We start from the raw sequence: 10,769 nt of genomic DNA, 5'->3' as shown, positions 1-10,769 counted from the left end.
AGTGCCGGCTAGGAAACCAAGATAGTCCAAGTGCCCGCTAGTTAACCTAGATAGTCAAAGTGCCCGCTAGTTAACCTAAATAGTCCAAGTGCCCGCTAGGGAACCTACATAGTCCAAGTACCCGCTAGGTAACCTAGATAGTCCAATTACCCATTAGCTAACCTAGATAGTTGAAGTGTCCGCTAGTTTACCTACATAGTCCAAGAGCCCGTTTGTTAACCTAGATAGTCCAAGTGCCCGCTAGGTAACCTAAGTAGTCCAAATGTCCGATAGGGATCCTACATAGTCCAAGTGCCCGCTAGGTAACCTAAATAGTCCAAGAGCCCGTGCGTTAACCTAGATAGTCAACGTGCCCGCTAGGTAACCTAGACAGTCCAAGTGTCTGCTAGGTTACATAGACAGTCCACGTGCCTGCTAGTTAACCTACATAGTCCAAGTGCCCGATAGGGGACCTACATAATCCAAGTTCCCGCTAGGGAACCTACAGAGTCCAAGTGCCCGCTAGGCAACCTACATAGTCCAAGTGCCCGTTAGTTAACCTAGATAGTCCAAGTGCACACTAGGGGACGTACATAGTCCAAGTTCCCGATGGTAACCTAAATAGTCCAAATGCCCGCTAGGGAAACTACATAGTCCAAGTGCCTGCTAGTTAACCTAGATAGTCCAAGTGCCTGCTAGTAAACCTACATAATCCATGGGCCCGCTAGTTAACCTACATAGTGTAATGACCCGCTAGATAAACTAGATCGTGCAAGTCTCCGCTAGTTAACCTACATAGTCCACGTGCCTTCTAGGTAACCTAGATAGTCCAAGTGCCCGCTAGGCATCCTTCATAATCCAAGTGCCCGCTAGTTAACCTAGATAGTCCTAGTGCCCGTTAGTTAACCTAGATAGTCCAAGTGCCCACTAGGGGACGTACATAGTTCAAGGGCCCGCTAGTTAACTTACATAGTCAAAGGTCCGTTAGTTAACCTAGATAGTCCAAGTGCCCTCTAGTTACCCTATATAGTCCAAGTGCCCGCTAGTTAACCTACATAGTACAAGGGCCCGCTAGTTGACCTTGATAGTACAAGTGCCCGCTAGTTAACCTACATAGTTCAAGGGCCCGCTAGTTAACCTACATAGTCCAAGGTACGCTAGTTAAACTATATAGTCCAAGTGCCCGCTAGTTAACCTACATAGTACAAGGGCCCGCTAGTTGACCTAAATAGTCCAAGGGCCCGCTAGTTAACCTAGATAGTCAAAGTGCCCGCTAGTTAACCTAAGTAGTACAAATATCCGATAGGGATCCTACATAGTCCAAGTGCCCGCTAGTTAACCTACATAGTCCAAGTCCCCGCTAGGTAACCTAGACAGTCGAAGTGACCATTAGGTTACCTACATAGTCCAAGTGCCCGTTCGTTAACCTACATAGTCCAAGTGCCCGCTAGGTAACGTAGATAGCCCAAGCGCCCGCTAGGAAACGTACATAGTCCAAGTGCCCTCTAGGTAACCTAGATAGTCCAAATGCCCGCTAGTTAACCTACATAGTCCAAGTACTTGCTAGGTAAACTACATAGTACAAGGGCCCGCTAGGTTACCTAGAAAGTCCAAATGCCCGCTAGTTAACCTAAGTAGTCCAAGTGCCTGATAGGCAACCTACATAATCCAAGTGCCCGCTAGGGAACCTACAGAGTCCAAGTGCCCGCTAGGCAACCTACATAGTCCAAGCGCACGTTAGTTAACCTAGATAGTCCAAGTGCCCACTAGGGGATGTACATAGTACAAGTGCCCGCTAGTTAACCTACATAGTCCAAGTTCCCGATGGTAACCTAAATAGTCCAAATGCCCGCTAGGGAAACTACATAGTCCAAGTGCCTGCTAGTTAACCTAGATAGTCAAAGTGCCTGCTAGTAAACCTACCTAATCCATGCTCCTGCTAGTTAACTTACACAGTGCAATGGCCCGCTAGTTAACCTAGATCGTGCAAGTGTCCGCTAGTTAACCTACATAGTCCAAGTGCCCGCTAGGTAACCCAGATAGTCCAAGTGCCCGCTAGGGATTCTTCATAATCCAAGTGCCTACGAGGAAACCTACATAGTCCAAGTGCTCGCTAGTTAACCTACATAGTCCTAGTGCCCGTTAGTTAACCTAGATAGTCCAAGTGACCACTAGGGGACGTACATAGTCCAAGGGCCCGTTATTTAACCTACATAGTCCAAGGTCCGTTAGTTAACCTAGATAGCCCAAGTGCCCTCTAGTTAACCTATAGAATCCAAGTGTCCGCTAGTTAACCTACATAGTACAAAGGCCCGCTTGTTGACCTTGATAGTACAAGTGCCCGCTAGTTAACCTACATAGTCCAAGGGCCCGCTAGTTAACCTACATAGTCCAAGGTCCGCTAGTTAAACTATATAGTCAAAGTGCCCGCTAGTTAACCTAAGTAGTACAAATATCCGATAGGGATCCTACATAGTCCAAGTGCCCGCTAGTTAACCTACATAGTCCAAGTCCCCGCTAGGTAACCTAGACAGTCCAAGTGACCATTAGGTTACCTACGTAGTCCAAGTGCCCGTTCGTTAACCTACATAGTCCAAGTGCCCGCTAGGTAACGTAGATAGCCCAAGCGCCCGCTAGGAAACGTACATAGTCAAAGTGCCCGCTAGTTAACCTACATAGTCCAAGTACTCGCTAGGTAAACTACATAGTCCAAGTGCCCACTAGGTAACCTAGACAGTCCAATTGCCCGCTAGTTAACCTAGACAGTCCAAGTATCCGATAGCGAACCTACATAGTCCAACTGCCCGCTGGGAACATACATAGTCCAAATGCTCGCTAGGCAACCTACATAGTCCAAGGCCCCGCTAGTTAGCCTACATAGTCCAAGGTCCGTTAGTTAACCTAGATAGTCCAAATACCCGCTAGTTAACCTACATAGTCCAAGTGCCCGCTAGTTAACCTACATAGTACAAGGGCCCGCTAGGTTACCTAGACAGTCCAAATGCCCGCTAGTTAACCTACATAGTCCAAGTGCCTGATAGGCAACCTATATAATCCAAGTGCCCGCTAGGGAACCTACATAGTCCAAGTGCCCGCTAGGCAACCTACATAGTCCAAGTGCACGTTAGTTAACCTAGATAGTCCAAGTGCCCACTAGGGGATGTACATAGTACAAGTGCCCGCTAGTTAACCTACATAGTCCAAGTTCCCGATGGTAACCTAAATAGTCCAAATGCCCGCTAGGGAAACTACATAGTCCAAGTGCCTGCTAGTTAACCTAGATAGTCCAAGTGCCTGCTAGTAAACCTACCTAATCCATGCGCCTGCTAGTTAACCTACACAGTGCAATGGCCGGCTAGTTAACCTAGATCGTGCAAGTGTCCGCTAGTTAACCTACATAGTCCAAGTGCCCGCTAGGTAACCCAGATAGTCCAAGTGCCCGCTAGGGATTCTTCATAATCCAAGTGCCTGCGAGGTAACCTACATAGTCCAAGTGCTCGCTAGTTAACCTAGATAGTCCTAGTGCCCGTTAGTTAACCTAGATAGTCCAAGTGACCACTAGGGGACGTACATAGTCCAAGGCCCTGCTATTTAACCTACATAGTCCAAGGTCCGTTAGTTAACCTAGATAGTCCAGTGACCGCTAGTTAACCTACATAGTACAAGGGCCCACTAGTTGACCTAGATAGTCCAAGTGCCCGCTAGTTAACCTAGATAGTCAAAGTGCCCGCTAGTTAACCTAAGTAGTACAAATGTCCCATAGGGATCCTCCATAGTCCAAGTGCCCGCTAGTTAACCTACATAGTCCAAGTACCCTCTAGGTAACCTAGACACTCCAAGTGACCATTAGTTTTCCTACAAAGTCCAAGTGCCCGTTCGTTAACCTACATAGTCCAAGTGCCTGCTAGGTAACGTAGATAGCCCAAGTGCCCGCTAGGAAACGTACATAGTCCACGTGCCCCCTAGGTAACCTAGATAGTCCAAGTGCCCGCTAGTTAACCTACATAGTCCAAGTGCCTGCTAGGTAAACTACATAGTCCAAGTGCCCACTAGGTAACCTAGACAGTCCAATTGCCCTCTAGTTAACCTAGACAGTCCAAGTACCCGATAGGGAACGTACATTGTCCAAGTGCCCGCTAGGGAACCTACATGGTCCAAGTGCTCGCTAGGTAAACTACATAGTCCAAGTGACACTAGGTAATCTAGACAGTCCAATTGCCCGCTAGTTAACCTACACAGTCCAAGTACCCGATAGGGAACCTACATAGTCCAACTGCCCTCTGGGAGCCTACATAGTCCAAGTGCTCGCTAGGCAACCTACATAGTCCAAGTGCCCGTTAGTTAACCTAGATAGTGAAAGTGCCTGCTAGGTAACCTAAATAGTCCAAGTGCCCGCTAGGGAACCTACATAGTCCAAGAGCCCGCTAGGTAACCTATAGTCCTATTGCCCGTTAGCTAACCTAGATAGTCGAAGTGTCCGCTAGTTAACCGACATAGTCCAAGAGCCCGTTCGTTAACCTAGATAGTCCAAGTGCCCGCTAGGTAACCTAAGTAGTCCAAATGTGCGATAGGGATCCTACATAGTCCAAGTGCCCGCTAGGTAACCTACATAGTCCAAGCGCCCGTTCGTTAACCTAGATAGGCCAAGTGCCCGCTAGGTAACTTAGGCAGTCCAAGTTCCCGAGAGGTTAACTACATAGTCCAAGTGCACGTTCGTTAACCTAGATAGTCCAAGTGCCCGCTCTTAACCTACATAGTCCAAGGGCCCGCTAGGTAACCTTGATAGTCCAAGTGCCTTCTAGTTAACCTACATAGTCCAAGTGCCCGCTAGGTAACCTACATAGTCCAAGTGCCCACTTGGTAACCTAAATAATCCAAATGCCCGCTAGGGAAACTACATAGTCCAAGTACCCGCTAGTTAACCTAGATAGTCCAAGTGCCCGCTAGTAAACCTAGATAGTCCAAGGACCCGCTAGTTAATCTAGATAATCCAAGTGCCCGCTAATTAACCTAGATCGTCCAAGTGCCCGCTAGTTAACCTAGATAATCCAAGTGCCCGGTAGTTAACCTACATAGTCCAAGGGCCCTCTAGTTAACCTAGATATTTCAAGTGCCCGCTAGGGGATGTACATAGTCCAAGTGCTCGCTAGGCAACCTTCATAATCCAAGTGCCCGTTAGTTAACCTAGATAGTCAAAGTGCCTGCTTGGTAACCTACATAGTCCAAGTGCCCGCTAGGGAACCTACGTAGTCCAAGTGCCCGCTTGGGAACCTAGATAATCCAATTGCCCGTTAGCTAACCTAGAGAGTCGAAGTGTCCGCTAGTTAACCTACATAGTCCAAGTGCCCGTTCGTTACCCTAGATAGGCCAAGTGCCCTCTAGGTAACCTAGACAGTCCAAGTGCCTGCTAGGTTACCAACATAGTCCAAGTGCACGTTCGTTAACCTAGATAGTCCTAGTGCTCGCTGGTAACCTACTTAGTCCAAGGGCCCGATAGGTAACCTTGATAGTCCAAGTGTCTTCTAGTTAACCTACATAGGCCAAGTGCCCGCTAGGTAACCTACATAGTCCAAGTTCCCATTATGTAACTTAAATAATCCAAATGCCCGCTAGGGAAACTACATAGTCCAAGTGCCCGCTAGTTAACCTAGATAGTCCAAGTGACCGCTAGTAAACCTAGATAGTCCAAGGGCCCGCTAGTTAATCTAGATAGTCCAAGTGCCCGCTAGTTAACCTAGATAGTCCAAGTGCCCGCTAGTTAACCAAGATACTCCAAGGGCCCGCTAGTTAATCTAGATAGTCCAAGTGCTCGCTAGTTAATCTAGATAGCCCAAGTGCCCGCTATTAACCTAGATCGTCCAAGTGCCCGCTAGTTAACCTAGATAATCCAAGTGCCCGATACTTAACCTACATAGTCCAAGGGCCCTCTAGTTAACCTAGATAGTCCAAGTGCCCGCTAGGGGACGTACATAGTCCAAGTGCTTGCTAGGCAACCTACATAGTCCAAGTGCCCGTTAGTTAACCTAGATAGTCAAAGTGCCTGCTAGGTAACCTACATAGTCCAAGTGCCCGCTAGGGAACCTACATAGTCCAAGTTCCCGCTAGGTAACCTAGATAGTCCAATTGCCCGTTAGCTAACCTAGATAGTCGAAGTGTCCGCTAGTTAACCTACATAGTCCAAGTGCCCGTTCGTTAACCTAGATAGGCCAAGTGCCCGCTAGGTAACCTAGACAGTCCAAGTGCCTGCTAGGTTACCTACATAGTGCAAGTGCACGTTCATTAACCTAGATAGTCCAAGTGCCCGCCAGGGAACCTACATAGTCCAAGTGCCCACTAGGTAACCTAAATAATCCAAATGCCCGCTAGGGAAACTACATAGTCCAAGTGCCCGTTAGTTAACCTAGATAGGCCAAGTGCCCGCTAGGTAACCTAGACAGTCCAAGTGCCCGCTAGGTTACCTACATAGTCAAAGTGCACGTTCGTTAACCTAGATAGTCCAAGTGCTCGCTGGTAACCTACTTAGTCCAAGGGCCCGATAGGTAACCTTGATAGTCCAAGTGCCTTCTAGTTAACCTACATAGTACAAGTGCCCGCTAGGTAACCTAAATAATCCAAATGCCCGCTAGGGAAACTACATAGTCCATGTGCCCGCTAGTTAATCTAGATAATCCAAGTGGCCGCTAGTAAACCTAGATAGTCCAAGGGCCCGCTAGTTAATCTAGATAGTCCAAGTGCCCGCTAGTTAACCTAGATAGTCCAAGTGCCCGCTAGTTAACCAAGATAGTCCAAGGGCCCGCTAGTTAATCTAGATAGTCCAAGTGCCCACTAGTTAACCTAGATAGCCCAAGTGCCCGCTATTAACCTAGATCGTCCAAGTGCCCGCTAGTTAACCTAGATAATCCAAGTGCCCGATAGTTAACCTACATAGTCCAAGGGCCCTCTAGTTAACCTAGATAGTCCAAGAGCCCGCTAGGGGACGTACATAGTCCAAGTGCTTGCTAGGGAACCTACATAGTCCAAGTGCCCGTTAGTTAACCTAGATAGTCAAAGTGCCTGCTAGGTAACCTATATAGTCCAAGTGCCCGCTAGGGAACCTACATAGTCCAAGTGCCCGCTAGGTAACCTAGATAGTCCAATTGCCCGTTAGCTAACCTAGAGAGTCGAAGTGTCCGCTAGTTAACCTACATAGTCCAAGTGCCCGTTCGTTTACCTTGATAGTCCAAGTGCCCGCTAGGGAACCTACATAGTCCAAGTGCCCACTAGGTAACCTAAATAATCCAAATGCCCGCTAGGGAAACTACATAGTCCAAGTGCCCGTTAGTTAACCTAGATAGTCCAAGTGCCCACTAGGGGACGTACATAGTCCAAGTGCCTGCTAGGTAACCAAGATAGTCCAAGTGCGCTAGGGTATGTACATAGTCCGAGTGCCGGCTAGGAAACCTAGATAGTCCATGTGCCCGCTAGTTAACCTAGATAGTCCAAGTACCGGATAGGGAACCTACATAGTCCAACTGCCCGCTGGGCACCTACATAGTCCAAGTGCTCGCTAGGCAACCTACATAGTCCAAGTGCCCTTAAGTTAACCTAGATAGTCAAAGTGCCTGCTAGGTAACCTTCATAGTCCAAGTGCCCGCTAGGGAACCTACATAGTCCAAGTGCCCGCTAGGTAACCTATAGTCCAATTGCCCGTTAGCTAACCTAGATAGTCGAAGTGTCCGCTAGTTAACCTACATATTCCAAGAGCCCGTTCGTTAACCTAGATAGTCCAAGTGCCCGCTAGGTAACCTAAGTAGTCCAAATGTCCGATAGGGATCCTACATAGTCCAAGTGCCCACTAGGTAAACTACATAGTCCAAGTGCCCGGCGTTAACCTAGATAGGCCAATTGCCCGCTAGGTAACCTAGACAGTCCAAGTGCCCGCTAGGTTACCTACATAGTCCAAGTGCACGTTCGTTAACCTAGATAGTCCAAGTGCCCGCTCTTAACCTACATAGTCCAAGGGCCCGCTAGGTAACCTTGATAGTCCAAGTGCCTTCTAGTTAACCTAGATAGTCCAAGGGCCCGCTAGTTAATCTAGATAGTCCAAGTGCCTGCTAGTTAACCTAGATAGTCCAAGTGCCCGCTACTTAACCTAGATAATCCAAGTGCCCGCTAGTTAACCTAGATCGTCCAAGTGCCCGCTAGTTAACCTAGATAATCCAAGTGCCCGATAGTTAACCTACATAGTCCAAGGGCCCTCTAGTTAACCTAGATAGTTCAAGTGCCCGCTAGGGGACGTACATAGTCCAAGTGCTCGCTAGGCAACCTACATAGTCCAAGTGCCCGTTAGTTAACCTAGATAGTTAAAGTGCCTGCTAGGTAACCTAAATAGTCCAAGTACCCTCTAGGGAACCTACATAGTCCAATTGCCCGCTAGGTAACCTAGATAGTCCAATTGCCCGTTAGCTAACCTAGATAGTCGAAGTGTCCGCTAGTTAACCTACATAGTCCAAGTGCCCGTTCGTTAACCTAGATAGGCCAAGTGCCCGCTAGGTAACCTAGACAGTCCAAGTGCCTGCTAGGTTACCTACATAGTGCAAGTGCACGTTCATTAACCTAGATAGTCCAAGTGCCCGCTAGGGAACCTACATAGTCCAAGTGCCCACTAGGTAACCTAGATAATCCAAAGGCCCGCTAGGGAAACTACATAGTCCAAGTGCCCGTTAGTTAACCTAGATAGGCCAAGTGCCCGCTAGGTAACCTAGACATTCCAAGTGCCCGCTAGGTTTCCTACATAGTCAAAGTGCACGTTCGTTAACATAGATAGTCCAAGTGCTCGCTAGTTAACCTAGATAGTCCAAGTGCCCGCTAGTTAACCAAGATTGTCCAAGGGCCCGGTAGTTAATCTAGATAGTCCAAGTGTCCGCTAATTAACCTAGATAGCCAAGTGCCCGCTATTAACCTAGATCGTCCAAGTGCCCGCTAGTTAACCTAGATAATCCAAGTGCCCGAAAGTTAACCTACATAGTCCAAGGGCCCTCTAGTTAACCTAGATAGTCCAAGTGCCCGCTAGGGGACGTACATAGTCCAAGTGCTTGCTAGGCAACCTACATAGTCCAAGTGCCCGTTAGTTAACCTAGATAGTCAAAGTGCCTGCTAGGTAACCTATATAGTCCAAGTGCCCGCTAGGGAACCTACATAGTCCAAGTGCCCGCTAGGTAACCTAGATGGTCCAATTGCCCGTTAGCTAACCTAGATAGTCGAAGTGTCCGCTAGTTAACCTACATAGTCCTAGTGCCCGTTCGGTAACCTAGATAGGCCAAGTGCCCGCTAGGTAACCTAGATAGTCCAAGTGCCTGCTAGGTTACCTAAATAGTCCAAGTGCCCGCTAGGGAACCTACATAGTCCAAGTACCCGCTAGGTAACCTAGATAGTCCAATTACCCGTTAGCTAACCTAGATAGTCGAAGTGTGCGCTAGTTAACCTACATAGTCCAAGAGCCCGTTCGTTAACCTAGATATTCCAAGTGCCCGCTAGGTTACCTAAGTAGTCCAAATGTCCGATAGGGATCCAACATAGTCCAAGTGCCAGCTAGGTAACCTACATAGTCCAAGTGCCCGTTCGTTAACCTAGATAGGCCAAGTGCCCGCTAGGTAACCTAGACAGTCCAAGTGCCCGCTAGGTTACCTACATAGTCCACGTGCACGTTCGTTAACCTAGATAGTCCAAGTGCCCGCTAGGGAACCTACATAGTCCAAGTGCCCACTAGGTAACCTAAATAATCCAAATGCCCGCTAGGGAAACTACATAGTCCAAGTGCCGGTTAGTTAACCTACATAGTCCAAGAGCCCGTTCGTTAACCTAGATATTCCAAGTGCCCGCTAGGTTACCTAAGTAGTCCAAATGTCCGATAGGGATCCAACATAGTCCAAGTGCCCGCTAGGTAACCTACATAGTCCAAGTGCCCGCTAGGTAACCTACATAGTCCAAGTGCCCGTTCGTTAACCTAGATAGGCCAAGTGCCCGCTAGGTAACCTAGACAGTCCAAGTGCCCGCTAGGTTACCTACATAGTCCACGTGCACGTTCGTTAACCTAGATAGTCCAAGTGCCCGCTAGGGAACCTACATAGTCCAAGTGCCCGCTAGGTAACCTAAATAATCCAAATGCTCGCTAGGGAAACTACATAGTCCATGTGCCCGCTAGTTAATCTAGATAATCCAAGTGCCCGCTAGTAAACCTAGATAGTCCAAGGGCCCGCTAGTTAATCTAGATAGTCCAAGTGCCCGCTAGTTAACCTAGATAGTCCAAGTGCCCGCTAGTTAACCAAGATAGTCCAAGGGCCCGCTAGTTAATCTAGATAGTCCAAGTGCCCACTAGTTAACCTAGATAGCCCAAGTGCCCGCTATTAACCTAGATCGTCCAAGTGCCCGCTAGTTAACCTAGATAATCCAAGTGCCCGATAGTTAACCTACATAGTCCAAGGGCCCTCTAGTTAACCTAGATAGTCCAAGAGCCCGCTAGGGGACGTACATAGTCCAAGTGCTTGCTAGGGAACCTACATAGTCCAAGTGCCCGTTAGTTAACCTAGATAGTCAAAGTGCCTGCTAGGTAACCTACATAGTCCAAGTGCCCGCTAGGGAACCTACATAGTCCAAGTGCCCGCTAGGTAACCTAGATAGTCCAATTGCCCGTTAGCTAACCTAGATAGTCGAAGTGTCCGCTAGTTAACCTACATAGTCCAAGTGCCCGTTCGTTTACCTTGATAGTCCAAGTGCCCGCTAGGGAACCTACATAGTCCAAGTGCCCACTA

The sequence above is a fragment of the Tenrec ecaudatus genome, assembly GCF_050624435.1.
Source record: "Tenrec ecaudatus isolate mTenEca1 chromosome 17 unlocalized genomic scaffold, mTenEca1.hap1 SUPER_17_unloc_2, whole genome shotgun sequence".
Taxonomy (NCBI): Eukaryota; Metazoa; Chordata; class Mammalia; order Afrosoricida; family Tenrecidae; genus Tenrec; species Tenrec ecaudatus.
Note: the sequence above shows the minus strand (reverse complement) of the source record.